The following is a 19,642-nucleotide window of genomic DNA, read 5'->3' on the forward strand; positions in this document are numbered from 1 at the left end:
TGATCAAATTTAAATAGTTTAGCTTAATGTTTATAATGGCTGTTTCTAGCAAATGTGTTGGTAGCACTTTAAAAATCTAAAAAGTTGAATTTATTATTTAATTGTTTAATTAATTTAATTAATTTATGCATTGAATTGATTGGGGTTTGAACCTGTGTATAAATGTTGTTGTTTGACACTGTGTTTTATCTGTTGAAGGTGAATGGGCAAGGTACCAGTGGTGGAGTAAAATATAAACCTTCTTTCTGTTTGGTCCTGCTTTTTTCTTTTTTGATATATTTTTTATTCTACATTTGTGTGCTGAAGTGGTCAATTGTTTTTTACTATGTGATATAGATATAGACCTGTTTAATTACTTTACACTGCCGTGTTCTAAAATGCCACAGTTTTATGGCCTACCAAAGGTACATAAGTCACTCACCAATCCACCTATGAGGCCAATAGTATCTGGCAAAGGTGGGTGACAGAACTCATTTCAACATACCTGCAGAAAAAATTGGGCCATTTTTTGATAGACTACTCATGTGTACTTAAAGATACTACAAATTTTATTAAAAGATTTCGGGTATGGTTTAACACTATAGATTGTATAGATCTAACGGAGGATAAATACCTGTTTGTAATTTTAGATATAATGTCACTCTTCACTATGATTCCTAATTAATATGGCATTGATGCTATAAGGGACATTATGAATAGTAAGCAGGTTATGTCCCCTAGAGTTATAGAAAATATATGTTTGCTTCTTGATTTGATTTTGACTAAGAATGCATTTTTATTTAACAGTGAACCCTATTTACAACTGATGGGGGTGGTGATGGGTACATCCGTCGCAAATACTTATGCCAACCTTGTACTCCATCAGTGGGAGAGTAAATACGTATGTAGTGATATGCATGTTTTTAACAAAAAAGTCTGTTTATATCAGCATTTTGTGGATGATTGTTTTATTCTTTGGAAAGGTACAAGCAAAGAATTAACTAGTTATGTGGACTATCTAAATGGTACAACTGATTTTTAAGATTTAAAGCAGAATCTTCCAGGAGTAATATTGTATTCCTAGATGTTTGTCTAGTGGTAAACAAAGGTAACATAGAGACCAGTACACATAAAAAGGAAGTACATGCCAGTGGGTACATAGATAGACACATCATCCATACCCCCCCATGTATTTAATGGAATAATGAGGGCACAATTTGGTAGAGCTAGTAGGTTAAATACAGAGGAGCATGTATTTCTTGAACAGCTGGAAAATATGAAGTTAGATTTTCTGGATAGTGGTTATGATGAAGGGCAAATTATGCAGATTAGTGAGGAAGGAAAAAGTAATAGGGCTACACAGCTAAGGACAATTTTTAGTATCAATCAACATCAGACAAGTGCACCTAAAAGGCCTGTCCTCGATAAGGACAAGGTCAGATATGTTACAACTTATAATGTGAGGACACAAGCGGTTAAAAAAGTCATAGAGAGAATGTGGATGATTCTGATGGCTTCGCCTGAACTCAAAAATATTTTAGATACAAAACCATTTTTTTCTAATAGAAATATGAGAAATTTACAAAGTAAATTATGTTATAAGGATTTCAGACCCCTATCCAAAAGACGTCAAGAAATGAAACTAGGTACTTTTAGTTGCATGGGATGCACTTGTTGTAGTGATATTTTTGGGAAGGATAGTGACTCTTTTATATACCCCATAACAGCCAAAAAGTATATATTTAAAGTGACAGCAAACTGTAATAGTCTGAATGTGGTCTACCTGGCAACCTGTTGTCAATGCCCGTCTTTTTACGTAGCCAAGACCACAAGGGAACATAAAGAACATATCACAGAACACAAATCAGGCATCAGAAGAGTGAATGATAGGAATGCATTGGGTAGACATATTATGTGTATGAACACTGACCACATCTTTAAGTTTAGGGTTATAGAACTGGTGGATTAAGACATCGGGGGGGGGGGGGTGATATAAATAGTTTAGTAGAGAACAAGGAATATAGCTGGATATTGAGACTAGGAGCTGATATTAAACCTGGCCTTAATACTGCGGTGACCATTAAACCTGTGCTGGTTAAGTTGCAACAAAGTAAACTTTGATGTTTGTGCATCATACTGTTTAACCAGCCTGAAGGTGTGTATGTCTTTGATAAATATTGAAACTCCACCTCTTTTGGCCTTGTAGTCCTCCATTTGGGGTCTGGAAGTATGATAAGATGAGTAAACTGATAATGCTGGGGTGCTCTCCGCAGCTTTGAACCAAGTTTCAGTGACTGCACAAATGTCAGCATCCTCAAGGATAAGGAATGCTTGCAATGAATGCAGTTTCATGCTAAGTCTCCTAGTGTTTAGCAGCATGACCTTTAAATTTTGTTTAGAAAAATTTTCACATTGGTAATTTTGTGCTTGCGACTTTGCTTAGAAAAGGCACTATGGGGAGGCATGAGCCTTTGCCAGAGGCCTGAAGCACAGGGGAGACAGATAAAGGCCATTTCTGTCAAAGTATCATGGTCTGTCAATCATTTTCTCCCAGGCTGTCAGGTACTTGATCCCCTTGGAGTGACACCAGAAACTATGCCAATTGTTAAAGTCAATCATTTTCTGTTTGTATTGAGGCATCATTCTGAGTGATGGTAGGATGCTGCTTAAGGTTAGGGACATACCTGCCAGGGACACATATTCAGTGAGCTTAATCATATATCTCTTCATATAGTCCAGAGAGGTACATGATACATCTCAAGTCATTCACACCAACATGGACTATGACAAAGTCATAACAGTACCTGTTGTTAAGAGACTTGAATGCATGTGTAATATGGTGGATTCTAGCACCTGATAAGCAATTTACCATGACTTTCTCCTTGTCTAGCCTGGTGAGAGGCTCATCAGTGTGTGTGTTTTATGATAAAGTCTCCTATGACTAGTATGTTGGGTTTGTGGCTGGGCCTTAAAGGCTGTGAGACACAGGCATGTGTACTATGTGTGTTGCTTGGTGCTGTGGGTTGTGATATGTGTTTGTGTTTTTGCTTTGGAGGTCTCTTTTGTGTAAGTATGTTTTTGTTTAGAACCTCTGCATATGTAGGAATGTGTTATACAGTTGTAAGTGGCATTAGAGGTGTGGTGTTTGTAGTGTTTGTGCATACAACCTTCTCAGTGCCAGATGTACTGGTTGGTGATTGAGACAGCAAGGATTCTAGGTTTTTAATGTAGTTACATCTCTCACATATGGTTTTCCTAGGTGATAGTAGTGGAGTGTTGTCTGTGAACATGAGGCAGTTGCTACACTGTCTCAAGATGGCCATATCAACCAAACTGACAGGAAAAAACATAGGAAATTGTCTGTTCATGGTTGTCAGAATCTATGGAAGAGGTCAGGGGATAGTTGAGTGGGTACTATCTAAGCAGAGTACCTATAGGTGTGAGTAGAGCTGGATAAAATCAATACATTAGCTGCAAGGGAGGGCCTCACTTACACAGGAGTGCTGGTAAGGGCATAATGCAGCTGAGATACCTCACAAAGGGCTAAAACAATGCAGCGGTGGTGAGCGATGTGCAAACAAGCATAACCCATGCAAACATGGGGTTGAAATACCACAAAACAAAAGTAAAATAGAAACACTGGAATTGACCAATCAACCTTTGTCAGTGAGCTCTTAGGTAAACACTCTATGCCAGACCAGTCCCAACCAGTTCACTTACTATCGTTAAGTGCAGGCAGGCCTCAGCCAGCACAAGATGGCGCAGCAGTAAACACAGGAATCACACAAACAGATCTGGATATAGCAAAGCCTGCAACCAGACAATGCTAAATAAATGTAAACTCTGTTTAGGTCAATTTAACACAGGAGAATATATACACACTTAAATATAACAGTAGCAAACAAGAGCAAATTGATTTAAACAAATTAACCAATTAACCAATAAAAAAGCTCAAAACTGAGCCCTGTTGCAGCAATCTTCAATCAGACAAGTTCCAATTGCACACTCCTGCCATTAGGGTACAGGGGAGCCCTCTCCAGCAAAAGATGGCCTGGTTTAGTGCTCATGTTATACAAACAGAGCTAGATTCAGCAGGTCTGAATCTTGTCTATGCTACAGCAAACAAAGTGCACCAATTTCAGTAAGAGAGAGTTCAAATTAGCAGGCACAATAAGTCTTCAACCAGAAATTTTCAGCACAGAAGGGGACAATCTGCCTTCTCCTCTGAGAAGAGTGCAGACCACAAATCTTCTTAATGTAAAATAACTGTCCTGAAGCACAAGTGCTTAAACCAGAACTAAGTCACTTTAGAATAACAGACACACTAAGCCTTCAACCAGCAATTCCCAACTTAGAAGGATCTAAGCTACCTTTCCTGCCACAAGAGTGTAGACCACAACCTTCCTAATGTAAAACAACTGGCCTGAAGCCCAAGTGCTTAAACCAAAAGGCTTAGAATAACAGTTACAATTTAATCAAGCTACTACCAAGCAGTAATAAATGCAGCAGAATAAATGCAATTGAATACTTTTATGAACAAGCAGCAAAAGCAAAATAAAGTAATAAGGTAGGAAGAAACACAAATACAATAAAAGCAGATGAATAAAGTACAACATTTTTGCAGGTTAAGTGGGAAGGGAGGAAACAAGATAATTTAAAGTTGAGAAACTAAGGGGGTGGGTCTCCCAAATAATCTCTCTGTTCTCAGTAGAATGAGCTGATGAGATGGGACTGGGAGGAGTGTCCAAAATGAGATTTATAGTAGGGGCGGGCAACTCAAGCACCACCAAATTTAAGAACACAACAAGAACTGGGCAGGTGAGAAGGAAAAAGTGCAGACAGAGATCAGCACTATTCAGAGCATGCAGGCCAAGCAAGCATTTCAGATGGAGATATTTCTAAATAAAAGGGCAATGCTGTTTCTCAGCTTCCCCCAATAATTAAGTGATGTTATTCACAGTTTGCAAATTAATTTTTGCTAACTTTTTATTAACTGACCTTAGCTAAGAACTCTTAAACCTCCAACAGAACAGGAAACTTAAAACAAAACAAATGTAATACTAGAATAAGATACACAGCAGAAGTGATCAAACATGAAATGAAGAGCTTCAATTGAAAATAAAATGCAACCAGAGATCAGCAATATTCAGAGCAAGCAGGCCATTGCTCTTTATCACCAAAGTAGTTGGCAAGTAATGGGCCCTCCTTACCCTGCAGGCAAAAGCCTCCATGTTATTACTTTTCTCTGCTGGGGATTCTATCATGAAAAATTTGCCCACAAACCACAACCTTTCCACCCTCCCAAAAATGGTTACCAGGCTAAAGTGCTGTATTTCCTATCTTCCCTGTGCCCTCCCCAACAGGTGCCCGAGCTACTAGATGACCTTGGGTATCCTATGATTTGGTCAGGGCTTTGTCCCTGTGTGGCATCAGAGCAGGCTAACAACAGACAGTGATAATTCTTAGGAGGGGGTGTACATCAGGATTCATAAAATATGCTGCAAAACATTTGAATAACTTCAGCAGAGTAGAAATCACCTCTTTCAGAAAGAATCAGGAAAAATTTTAAAATAATTGCTTTCTTAATGTTCAAAACAGGTAATACAATTGAATATGCTTTAATATGTAATTTGAAAAAAATAGGATGTTTAGATCTTTTTGATAAGGAATTGCTTAACAACTGTAACCCTAATAGTTTTCTCACAAAGACACACATGTTTAAGGGATAGTATAGACTCTAAGGCAAAATCAAAGGCATCTAATAAAACCAAGAACATTTGTGAGATATGGCTATCACTGTAACAGTGGGAACATGCACTTAAAATACAGAAAACCTACTAATATTACCCAGTTAAGGCACTGGAATTCATCTGCTTGTCAGTGATCCAGATAAACCTCTTTCTTTTATTTCTATAATCCCTTCACTTCATTTATATTAAATAAGTATAAAATAAGTTTTTTCAAATTTATCTGTCTACTAAAGAGAGATTGAAGAAAACTATTTGTCTGGGTGAGGGTTACAGTTGCAGCAAATTGAGCAGGACAGACTGAACTGCATTGTCCTCATTAACAGTATCCCATTTACCTTCATGTATCACTAGGCCTCCATAGGCTACCTGAGAGAGATATTAGCTTTTTGGTATGATCTGCATGAGCCCCAAAGCTATTCTCCAGTGGGCTGTATCTGCTGCATGTCATGCAGATTGACAGCAGTAGGCATCTTCACTAACATGCTCCACTACCAAAAGATAGGCAAGAGGAGGAAGAAAACATAACTGTATTAATCTGGACTTATATCCTGTAAGACGGAGCAACTAAAGAGATCCCGGAAATAGCTGCAATGTTACTGCTGGTGGTTGTTGTCAGTTATGTTCATTTAACATATGTAACTTTATGCATGTAAACAGCTCGACTCATTAAGCAGGTTGGTGGTGCATGCTAAGTTATTGTTACTATGCTTTTGCATGATGGTCAGGATGTGATGGTTCTGTTCCTAAGGTGCTTGTACTTTCACTGAGAAGGACTTCACAAATCTAATGATCTGCATGTGCTGACTCTCTTCATTGGTGGTCGGCATCTTTTGACAGCATAAATCATTTTCTTATAGGTCACTTATGTTTGCAGCGTATCATACAATCTGTCTAGTTTTGCTGCTGGAGGGCATAATTTGTCTAGTTTTGTTACTGGGGGATACTTCTTAGTAACTTTATCTTTTTCTAAGGAACAGATCAATGAATGTACACCATATTGAAGACTGTCTGTTTTAACATTGTGCAAGATATTTGCTTTCTCTCTCTTTATGAAACCTATATGCCCATATGTTGAATGCTTGTTGCTGCAATATGGAAATAAGTGATTGTACTGACACCTCGTGGTGTTACATTTTATATTCCATTGTATTATTTTTTATCAGCTGAGAATGCATAACATGAAAAAAATCTTTTTTCATACATTATGTACATATATTAATACAAATCAAATATTTTAGAAAGTGTTTCTTAACACAGAATATTTTAATATGAAATAACCAAATTCCTAAACAATAAACTGATTAAATTATTTTAAATCATATAAAATATTTACAAACTGTGTCCACTACAAAATATTCCCCCATCTCTCAAATATGTATTACATCTAATTAACATCAATTTTATCTAAAAACATTCCTGACTTAGTCCAAGATTTATAGTTAATAGTTGAAAGAGATTTTTTTCTACAACATAATAGCATTGATTTCTTTTATCATACACTTCTCTAGTCAAATTAATACATTTTGCAAACAAGAGAGTGGTGGACTTTTTCCAGTTTCTGGTAATTAGTTTTCTTGCAATAAACTGTGAAACCCAAAGAAGAATGTATTGATCTTTAGCTGCAGAGTCTGGAACTGGAGCATTATGCAGTGTTATGTAACTTAACATCTTAACATTCTCTGACCATCACAACTGTGCAAATGACTGGAATTCTTCCCAGATAATAGACAATAAAGAGTAATTTTTAAACATATGTTTCCAGTTAATATCACGCTGTTACGGCCATAGAAGTGCAAAGACTGTGACAACACTTAGACTTTGCATATACACTACTCAGCCTGGGGCACTCTTCTCAACAGGCCTTTTTAATGCATTGGTAGGAAAACAAGGTATGAGGCGTCATTGGGTCTATAAGCAAAGTTGTGAAGGTAGACCTAATCATTTGGCAGCCTTTTGTAAGTCAGTATAATATCCTCTTGCCATGGCAAACAGAATGCTTAGGAAGCCAAGACCTTCAGTTCTTTATTGGCATGGCTGGAAAAAGTGTTCTTTTCCCCAAAAATAAAAGGTTCACAGGATCTTGTCTCCAAGACTGGAAAAATCTAAACTGCTTAAGAGATATCCTTATGTTGATGCCAGTTTGGACAATAATTGTTTTATGGGGAATGGAGTTAGTTAACACAGAGATGTGTTTTATGATGGATAACAGAGCAGTAGTGCCCATTTTGACTTGTTACATCAGCTTGTACAGCAGTTATTTCTCTGGGTATTGCAGTGCAATATTTCTATGCAGAAAAGAATGCACATTATGTTTTATTAAAGCAATAACCGATGACGTGGTGTGGTATATTGAAGATTTACCCATGGTTGATGTGGTTTAATCATGAGGGCAAAGCCCGAGTGATTAAACAAAGGCAACCATGGGTTAATCTTCAATGTACCACAACCACAGAGTCAGTTATTGCTATTATACAATGACATTATTTAAGAAAAAAACTACTTACTTTTCTTAAATAATGTGTTTGTATAACGGTGGATTACTGTTCTTCCGCCAGTTGTGGTATACTGCTTGTTCCTTCTGATGTACTGCACATACATATGGGACTTGTGTTCCCACGCATACCCAGTACATCAATGCTTTGAAACGGAAGCAATGGAGAAAAGAAGGTCTCCATTGCTCCATTTTCTCTCTCTTTTTTTTTTTAATTGTAAAAAAAAAAGAAAAGGTTTTGGGGCACTTTATACCAATGGAAAAAAAGTCTGGGTGACCGGACCTTTTTCTGTTGGTATATTGTGGGATTTACAACAGGCATGCTGGTTGGGCTGGGCCAATCAGTGTGCACGTTTTCCGATAGTAATATAGAGTCATTGTATAATAAACAATTATTCTCTGTCACAGATTCAGTTTCATAGATTTCCAGTCTCAGTACAAGATGTGTAGCCTGGTGGATAATTCATTCCCCTCTATGTTACAGGTGACTGGCAATATTACACTAATTTTGCTGATTTGCCAGTCCTCAGCTCCTAGGATATCAAGATATTACATAACAGCAGAAGAGAAATTTCAAGAATGTATAAGTAAGACATGGAAAACAGCAAAAAACTGAAGCATGTATACACTCATTGGATTCATGCTCTTGCAGCATGAAAATGATCTGACAAGAACAAAAGCTATCAAAAGGATAACAGCAGTTCAGTAGTAGTAGTAACAGTAACAGTAGTAACAGATTCTTTAAATGAATAAGCAATAAGATGGCTACAAATGGGCCTGAAAAAAACAGGAACACAGACTATAGGAAGAGCCAAGTGGCTACCATGGAACATATATTTATAGTGATTCTAATAGGATTTATATTAAGAGAAATGAACAGAAACAGGATATCATTTATTTATAGCACTGACCCATGAGATTTTTCAAAAATTCTTCTGGATTATTTAATTCTTGGCAATGATACAGTATAAGAATACAGCCATTAGAATAAACATAACCCATAAAGGCTAGGAACGTTTTAAAGTTGTGCCAAATAAGAAACAGGATAGATTAACAAAGAAAGATAAGATACATGTCCGTAGAACCACAAGGAGATAATAAATTATTTCAAATTAGATCTTTGGAGAGATGGATGCCACAAGTTTTATATGTAAGGATGTAATAGACCACTTTTTCCTTGAGTACTTCGACTATGGTCAGATTAACTTTCCCAATATTTCTTTTGCTTGAAATATAGTGTTTTGATGTGTGTATATTTTTGATTGGTATAACGCACAGTGTTTTGATGGGTGTATATTTTTGATTGGTATAACGCACAGTGTTTTGATGTGTGCATATTTTTGATTGGTATAACGCACAGTGTTTTGATGGGTTTATATTTTTGATTGGTATAATGCACAGTGTTTTGATGTGTGTATATTTTTGATTGGTATAACTTTGACTGCATCATTGTTTCTGAGCTTTCTGTTACCTGGGGAAAGAACTGTATAGATAAATGCTATTAATGTAGATTTTGTTTATACTAGTGTGATCTCAGAACTAGTACATTTAAAGTAAAGAGGAGTTTATGAGGGTAAAGTATAGTATTCAGGGGGGGCAAGGAAGTTGAACCTTTCAAAAATTATTTGTTTTTGTTGTTACATTTTGCCTTTCTTACCAGTCTTTGCTGCTCATTGTATTTTTATTAGATGTCTTGTTTTCTAACTCGGTTTGTAGAGTTTCTTCTCAAAAGTTAAAATATTGACTGTTTTACTTTCTACGAGATACTTCCACTACTTTCAAATTTCTGCAGATGCAATTTCATTTAATATAGTTGAAAATTGACTGGTCTTATTTTCAGTCTTTTTGCTGGAAGAAGACTTGCAAGAAAGCAATTTGGTAGGATAATATCTTAAGCTTTAAGTCTAAAAGTTTGCTTTTTTTTTTTGCTGGTGTTGTCAGCACTCACAGATTTTGCAGAGGGAAGTGAATAGATTGATGGGATTTGGGGGACTAAAAAAGCCAGCTCAAAACAAGAGGAAGGTAGAATTCTAATGTACGCATGTTCGCAAAAAGTATGTTAGTGCGTAACAAAATACTAATGGTAATAATAATAATAATAATAATAATAATAATAATAATAATAACAATATGATGTTGATATAATGATGAAAGTCAATCCTCAAGAGCTATGAAATAAATGCAACAATGAAGGGTAAAACATGGGTACTTAATGCAATTGTTGGAAATTAAAAAAAATAATGAGAATATGCAAATTAAAATAGTGTGACATATTGATTGTGATTGGCAAATTGTGGCTATTATTATTTTTTTCATTTTACCCCTACCAGTCAAATAAAAGTTCTCATACTGGGCCACAGCTACTTCTTGTGGTGAGAGCAACATTATAAAGATAAGACTCAGATGGCTGTTGTTATAGTTTGATCTGGAAAAACTGAAAATGATGCAGAAAGGAGTGAATCGCAAGAGATGGGGCCAACTAATCTGATAATGCTGCAGTAATAAAAGGAACAAGATATCAGTAATATTTAGATTATACACTTAAGAAATTAAACTGACAATGTGGAATTTGTGCAGTTACATTATTTGGTTATCGACAATTGATTGTTATATGCATGATAAACGTGCTGTCATACATTTTTGTCCTGGCACATTATCCGTTACAGAGTATGGATGTAGCAGATAGAAAAAGAGAGGACAAAGAAAGCTGTGATAACATACTGGACTTTTACTTAGGCATGAGGAGTCATCACGTAATTACTAAGGTTATTTCATGCTAAAGTGGTGCATCCCAAAAAATTGAAGGACAGAAAAGACATTGAGAAAGAGAGAGAGCAGTAAAAGAGCACAGATAAGTGATGAGGTCAAACAGTGAGGCCACAGGCTTTAAAAGTTCTGGTTCTGAATTTTGCCTCTGAGTGTGTGCCTGTGTGGGGCGTGTGTGTGTGTGTGTGTGTGTGTGTGTGTGTGTGTGTGTGTGTGTGTGTGTGTGTGTGTGTGTGTGTTTGTGTGTGTGTATGTGTGTGTGAAGATTTGAACAATTCCCAAACAATCTCATGTAGCCTTTGTGATGGCAGAATTGTGTCACGTAAGTTAGAATTGAGGGTGACATCAGCTGAGAAGTTAGCTTCACAACACTAAGTACGTTTATCAGGTCATAGAAAATGTTAACTATGAGTCTGCTAGGACATCTGACCTGGTGGCAAGTGGTATAAGTCCAAGCTTCCAGTGGAACCAATGTGGCAGCTAAGGACTGCAGGCTGGGAATAATCATGAAACTGCTCTAAAATATTATGGTCTGGTCATAAGTTTGAGAGACAAAGACTAAAGAATGATACGTCAGAGTTTGACTGTAGATAAAAAAAACAAATTAAAAGTTTTTTCAAATAGATCAACATCTTGTCAAGTATCATCTAAAAAGTTAGTTCTACAAGAGTCAGTGGGTTGACAAGGAATGGTATTCTCTTATAAGTATTGTGGACATGGGTTCAACTTGCCAGTGAAAATAAGTAGGTGCTAAAGATGGTAAAATGGGGTCTACATTGGACTGTTTTAAAAGTGTAAACTTGGTAATAAGAATGAGAGACAAAGAAAGGTGTCTTAGGTCCTAAACCAGTAAGAATGCATACTGAAAGGAGCTTAGATGTAGAACTGTTGTATGGCATATAACATTTGAAGTGCCAAACTGCTAAAATTGTTAATCTGCTGAATTCCATTTTTTTTTCTATAAGTAATCTAAGTAATGGTGCTCTTTGAAAGACCCACAATATACCCAGAACTGAATCTTTCTGCAATTCATATAGAGTTACATATATCAGTAACATATCTAAATACAACTGTAAATTCTTTTTTACGAGACCTATTGCTCCTACTACTATTGGAAATGTCTGGGTATCCTTCTTCCACATTGTCCTCGTTTCTCCCTGCAAATCCTGTTTTTTTATGACTTTGTGTCTCTCTGTATGTAATTCACTGTAATCACTGTGTGTAGCAAATTCAGTGAGCAATGTTACTTTTGTCTTCTTTATATGGACTACCATATCTGTTTTTCTCACGTCTACTTTTTGAACTGTTGGTAATGGGTGATTCCATGTGCTATAAACTTCATCATTTTCTGTAATGCTTTGTAGCTCTTGTTTCCAATGTTTCTCAGCTACTTCAGTATTTTAATGTTTGCATAATTCTCACTGCAACAGTCTTGCCACATTATTATGCCTTTTAGTATACAAGCCCTCTGCCATTAGTGTATCATACCCAGCAACAAGATGTGCAACTGATTCCAATTCTGTTTTACAAAACCTGCATTTGTCTATTTCTCCAACATGTTCAATGGACTTTGTAAACCAACATGTATGTAGTCCTCTTTCCTGGGCCTCCAATATTAACTTTTTGTCTTTTGGTTTAAATTCACCTCTCCTTATCCATTGTTGCATCAGATCCTGATTGACACGAGGTTGTTTCAGGAGTTTTCTATAGTTGCAACTATATTTTATCCCTTTTCTATATGTTTTGCCTTCTCATCTGCTCCTCCATCTTATATTCTTTCTTTTGTTTTTGGCACATTCAGTTGATGCTCGAGTTTTGTCTACATCTGGTTTGATTTCCATTCCTGCTTGACACAGATATGCATTTTCTAAACTAAACAAGGAAGTCATATTAGACTTGTTTTCCTCATGTCTTAAAACATTCACTATGTTTGGATCTTGTGAGGTCAGCAGATATGTATGCAGAGTATTGATTGCAGATCTACACATATTATCTGTTTTGAGGCTGCCTATACCTCCTTCAGAACAAGGAATATATAATCTTGGCATACAATGATTTTTATACATCATTTAGGTTCATAGGTTCATAGAGGCTTACTAGGCTAATGGCCATAGAGCCCTTACAAACCTAGCTATACTTATCCTGAGCTGCCTCAATTGTCAGCGGTTAGGTGAGTGAAGTTTGCAGAGGTAGGGTCTATAGTTAATACTGACTTCTTCTGTCCAGGAGGGACATGGGTGCCACCTCAGGATTGAATTTGCGGTCACCCATCTATTGATTTAAGTTGCAATTTAAGAGGGTCAGGGAGGGGCTCTAATACTAGGTTATCAGTTTGCAGACTATTACAAGCATAGACAATAACAGAGTTCAGAATCAAATCCTGTACTTTGAATCTGGGAGATAAAGACCTTAGCCATTATGCCAACCCAACATTGATAAGTGTGAAGCATTTTTCTTGTTTTCCTGTTCATATGATTCCATACCTTTTGGGGCTAGTCAAATCCGCAAGTTAGAACAGGAAAAGCAAATTAGTTTATAGCTTGGACCTTTTTCCTAGACGTCAGGGCTGTTTTCAGTATTAATTTTAGTATTCTAAAATATTCCTTACTAAGTTTTGTTCACATTTGTTCATGTTTTATTTCACTTCTTCCTGCTCAAGTTTTTTTATATCACATTCCTGGCCGAGACTGATGTTTTCTTGGTGCTGCAGCTTTGCAGCTTTAAAGGTTGCTTTCGCATATTTATCAAGATAAAATGACATTCGAATATCATCTGAGTAAGTTTTGACCACTTGCAGTTTTGCTTTCAGTTCTTTATCTGATAGACTACAGTTTGAAATCATTCACAAAAAGAAGATGGGAAGCCTTTACACTTTGCTGTTTTGTGGGAGCCAAATTGTAACAATGACCTAATCTGTTAAGTAGACTGCTTAATGGGTTAAGGGTAAGACAAAAAAGCAACAGTAACAAAGAGTCACCATGGAATATCTCCCTTTGAATTTTTATCCTTGGGATGAAAACTTGTCTATTATCATGGGTTAGCTGCAGAGTGGTTTGTCACTGTTTCATGGTCACTGTAATGTAATAGATCAGTGCAGGGTGTATCTTATACATCTATAAAGCACTCTTTTATCCATGACTGTGAGATGCTGTCAAATGATTTTTGTAAGTCTATCCATGCCATACTTAGATTCTTCCCCTTCCTTCAATTCTCCTTAATGATTTTATTTAACAACAAATGCTCCTTTGTTCCATATACCTTTCTTTTATTACCCTTTTGTTCTATTGCCATGTTTGAGTTTTCGTCTAAATGACTATAAACTCTATTGGCATCAATATCAGTATATAGTTTATAGATTGTCAGAAGGCAAGTGAATGGTCATTTTTAAAAATATCTAAACAAATGTTTGCTTTAATGTAATTTGGTAGTCTATCCCATGCATCAGTTACTCTCTCAGAGAACCAGTTAGTGCACTTTTTATTCCCATAGAATCTTCTGCATATGCTGTCTGATGATTCTATGCCACTTTTTGATAAGTCCAAACATTCCCAGAAATAATTGTCTCTAAGTGTCCTATATACCTCAATAAGATCTCCTCTTAAATATCTATATGACACACTGTACAATTTCAGATATTTTAGTTTTTCATGATAACTATTTTCACATCCATAGATGCCATTGGTATATTTCCACTGTAATTTTCCCAGTTTATACATGCTTGTTTACTTATAAGCTTTTCATATTGTTATTCTAATGTAATTAACAAATGAGGACTTCATCATTTCTGATTCCTAGACTTTATAAATCTCTTATACAACATATAGTTCTATAACTATCATTACCTAATCGGTTGATATGATTAAAAAAACTCAAAGCTGGATCTATGCATATATCTACATCCTCAAATGCATCTACAGTTCAGTCATTGTGTGCTATATTAAATATTCAACTTTGAATTTGTGTCCTACAAATCTCATGTTTAGTTAATAGATATAATGGTATTGTAAGATCTTGCTGAAGAGTTCTCAGGGCATTATTATTAACTCTGTCTCCTCACTGTGCTTTGTTTGGATCCAGTTTGCATAGATCTTTTTCAACATAATCTAAATGGATTTCAATATCTGAGGTAACCTGAATTTCACTAGGACAATGTAACACCCATTTTGTGGAGCCAAACTGTTTTGCATAAGATTTTGTAAATATATATATATATATATATATATATATATATATATATATATATATATATATAATCTGTTGTGTCTGACAATACATTTTAGAATCTTCATACACTTTATCATTTTGTATGTTTACTCCGACAGCTTATGTATCTGATATATGAATATGGTTTCCTATTATGCTAAGTATCTTTATATACATTTTCTTCAATTTTTCTTGATCTTGTCTCACATTATGGTTAATTTGTTTGCCCAACATGTTTATTTCAGTTTTCAAAGTTGCAGTTCAACCTCTTTTCCATTTCTTATATTTTGTCTTTTACTTTCATCATGTATTTTGTTTTTAAGGAAATATTTCCTCTTGACATTGTATGCCTTGATCCTGATGGAAAACATTTTTTTTTTCAGTCAAACTATTTTTCCTTCAAAACTCTTTACATTCTTTCTGTAGTAATTCCACTGAACACATCACTCCAATTAGTTTTACATAGTGACTGTTTTCCTTCCATATAATCTGTAATTAGTCTTCTGTATATTGCTTTAGATTTCAGTTTGGCAGAATTATCTAGCAAACAAATTAATCTGTGTAACCTAATAATCATTGTACCTCAATGGTGGTAAAACTTGACATGAAGTAAAAGCTATTTCTTTAGGACCACAAACAATGTTTAGTATGCTCTTTTCCCTTGTAGATTTTTTACAATCTCAAGCAATTGTTGCTCCTGAACATACATTGTGAATAATTTTCTTTCTAATGTTGTTGAATCAGTATTATTCTTGTTGGTTTCTGATAAATTGAAGTCCTCAGCCAGTATTATTCTTCTTTCCTGTATATCATGCAAAAATGTATGAATTCTTCTACGTCATCTGCAGCTGACTTTGTGGTCTATACACTCAAAAAAATGTTATATGGTCCAGGTTTGTTTTTATTGTCACAGTTACACAATCTATAGTATTGGTGTTATCACTGAACATGCAATAATCATAGGTCTTACAAATGTCTTTAATCCCTATAATAACACCTCCACCTGATTTTTTTTGTTAGAATATCAATTACAATAAAACATTTATAGCCTGACAGAACTGGTTTCCAGTCATTGTTCTTTAACCATGTTTTGCAAACAATAGCAGCATCAGTCTTGTGGGAATGTACCAAATTTTCCAATAAAAACTTTATTATTAATGCTCTAACGATTAACAGCCATCAGAGATGCATCACATGTTGCTATCTGCAAACAGTTAACATTTTGACCTGGCAAAAATCCTGCCTTGTTTTTGCCAAATCTTGCAAAATATCTGCTGCAAAAATTTTCTTCCCTAATCTTGACAAATATAAGCCATCCTGTCTAAACACATGCCCAAAATTAGGCTCAGATACTCTACACATTTCCATGTTTTTAAAGTGAGACATTTTCTTTTTGTAGGTATTTACCCAAACAATCTTTTTATCCATAATGACTCGACTCTTCTTTCTATATGTGATTTGTGAAAATTTTGTCCTAACACCTGGAATCTTCCTCAATCCTTCCATGTTCAGTTTTGATTTCTTCCTTTTCACCTGCCCTTTGCCTCTTTTTTTTCACTTTCTCTTTTGAAAAATGTTGCCTTTATCTGTAGACCGAAGGTTTTCTGATAGAAAAATGTTATAATTCCCTGTAGTCTGTGTGTTACATAACAAAGCAGTGTCCTTTTTAATATACATCCTCTTCACTTTGCTACCATTTATCAGTTTCTTTTTCTTCCTTATTATTTGTTGTGAACTTTCATCTTTCTTTCTTTTTTATTTCCTTCTAAAGGCTCTGAATCCTTGGATTGCTGAATACTTGTGTCCTAAATTTTAAAGTTATCAGAGGCACTGTCATTTTTCATAGGGGTTGACTGATCTTTACAGACAATAGACACATCCTTTCCTAAATGTGCACTATTTGCTCTTTCCTTAACATTATTTATCTCAGCATTCTAGTCATTAATATAAGTAGCAACAGTTCTACAAGCCATGTCAATTGCACAAGTGCAATCATCATCAGTAAGTCTAGATTTACTACTATTAATGGTATGCAAATCATTCAACTTTTGACATGTGAAACATTGATCACCAGTGTTATCAGGTGTTATCTTTAAATATACATAGCATTTATTACACTGTACAAGATATTTGTGTGCCATGATAGATTTAAATATATTTAATAATAAATAATAAAATAACAAGAAAATACTCAGTAAATAACCACAGTTACATCAGAGTTCAAAGTCACAGGAAATATTTAAAACAACATTGCAGGAGAGTCTGAAATAAATAAAGAAAACATCTAAGTTATACTTCATTATATTCCTAACTGTATCTAAGAGAAATTACTGCACCCTAGTTAACTTATTTCAAAAGCAAGGTAAGACAGATGTAGTGAGTGGGTTTTCCAGCTGATGCTATCAGGTCAAAGACAAAAAAATTTCTCTCTCTCTGAGAGCTCTTAAATTAATATTTTAAATATTACTGCTGGGGTAGCTTGCAACATAATATTACTTGTTGTCTTCTCACTATCAGTTCCCAGGCTCACGACCATTGATTTTAGCATCTACCTGTGAAAACACATAGACCTTAGATCTTTTGGCAAATGGTGGAAGTTGTAAAATAATTTGTATTTCTCCACATTTAAAGACAATAAAAAAACTTCTAGTTCTCGACATTATGTCTCCTGTTGCACTGAAACTGAAATATAACGTGTCTTTTATTGGGTTCACTACATAATCTCGTAATTTTGAAATATCAGATTTCAAAATCTTGAGACCATATAGCTGAAACCCCTAAATACCAAAATACCAGAAGCACAAATTTCAAAATCCAGAAGTTTGGAGATGTTGAAGAAGCACTTCTGGTGTTGCAGTTTATGAATGGATAGGTGGAAGGTCAGGTAAGTATCTATGTTTAAGTGTGTTGATTAGGGGCTTTAGTGTGTGTGTGTAAGTGTGTGGTGTGTGTTATGACTGTGACGTGTGTGTGTGAGGGGAATGTAGGTGTCTGGTGGTGTTTCTGTGTGTTTGTCTGTGTAGTGCGACCTTGGAGTTAGAATATTTAAGTAGGGGGATGTGGGGGCACAACCCCCCACATGGGGGGTGCAGGAGGGGCTTGCCCACTACTTGTATGTAGTGTAGGTTTGTGTGTTTGTGTTTTGGGTGATGGTGTGTGTATGTGTATGTGTGTGGTGTATGTTTAGTGTAGTGTATGGAGAGAAATTGAGAAAATATATATATATATATATATATATATATATATATATATATATATGGAGAGAGAGAGAGAGAGAGAGAAAGACATTTTTTGTAATATATATATATATATATATATATATATATATATATATATATATATATATATATATATATATATATATATATATACAGTAGATACATACAGAGGGGAAAAAAATCATCTGCTTAATACATCATCTACATTATGACTACCTGATAACCTGCACCAAAGTGTAAACTAAAGTGCTCTTAGAAATTATGTTTTCTCTTTAGCTTGAAGCAAAAAATGTCCTTATCCCCTAACAGCATGCATTATACAAAGAAAGCATCATTCTTTGCTATTTGTGGCCTTTGAAGAAGCCACATTCTAGACTTCAAGAAAAAGATGTAATGGTACTCTGTCAGCTTTTTGCTCTTCACTTTCTTTAGTTACAAATAATGGCAGAGTCATTTTCATGCTATTAGCAAAGTCATTTGAATAAAACAAGAACCAATTTGTGTATGCATAAAATGTTAAAATCACAATATATTGCACTTTCCTCTCCTTGTTGTGTGTCATGGATAATGCTGTTTTTAGGATACACAGTTTCCCCTTCTGTGACATTGGAGTTTCTTTATATTTCAATTTCCGTTAAATGAATGAATATTTAAGTAACTAATGGAGGTGATCCTTCCAATAGCTTAATACGGCTGACTTGTAATGAGTCTATCCCTTTAGCTATTGTTATGTATCATTAGCATTACTATTTGAATTCATTTCAGATTCTTTTACAGCTGCTACTAGATGATTTCTGCATTCGTTTACATATTTCACTTGTGAATGTATTTTTGCAAAGAAAATGACATTTTAAAATGAAAGGAGATAATATCCCATGGCAGCCATTGTGGAATCTAGTTTCTGAAGGTCTGACAGTATATGCAACAATATGCATATGAAATGCATGTTTTACAGTCTGAGTCTTTTTGAACATTGCTGGATGACTTCCATCTATTCAGTACTGTCAAATTTCAACAAGGTCAACAAGTGTTATCATGCAGTCTGCTACTTTCTTGTATCCATATGACAGACTAGTCTGACTGTCTAAATAGTGTATGATGCAATATCATAAATTTCTTATGGACCAAAATATTCAACTGTAAATTCTGTACTCTTGTAATAGCTGTGTTTAGCTGTTTTACTTGTTTATTCATATTTGAGATCATTGTACAACTAGGATAATCCCAACTTTCTG

The sequence above is a fragment of the Protopterus annectens genome, chromosome 5.part0, assembly GCF_019279795.1.
Source record: "Protopterus annectens isolate FY-2018-M chromosome 5.part0, PAN1.0, whole genome shotgun sequence".
Lineage (NCBI taxonomy): Eukaryota > Metazoa > Chordata > Ceratodontiformes > Protopteridae > Protopterus > Protopterus annectens.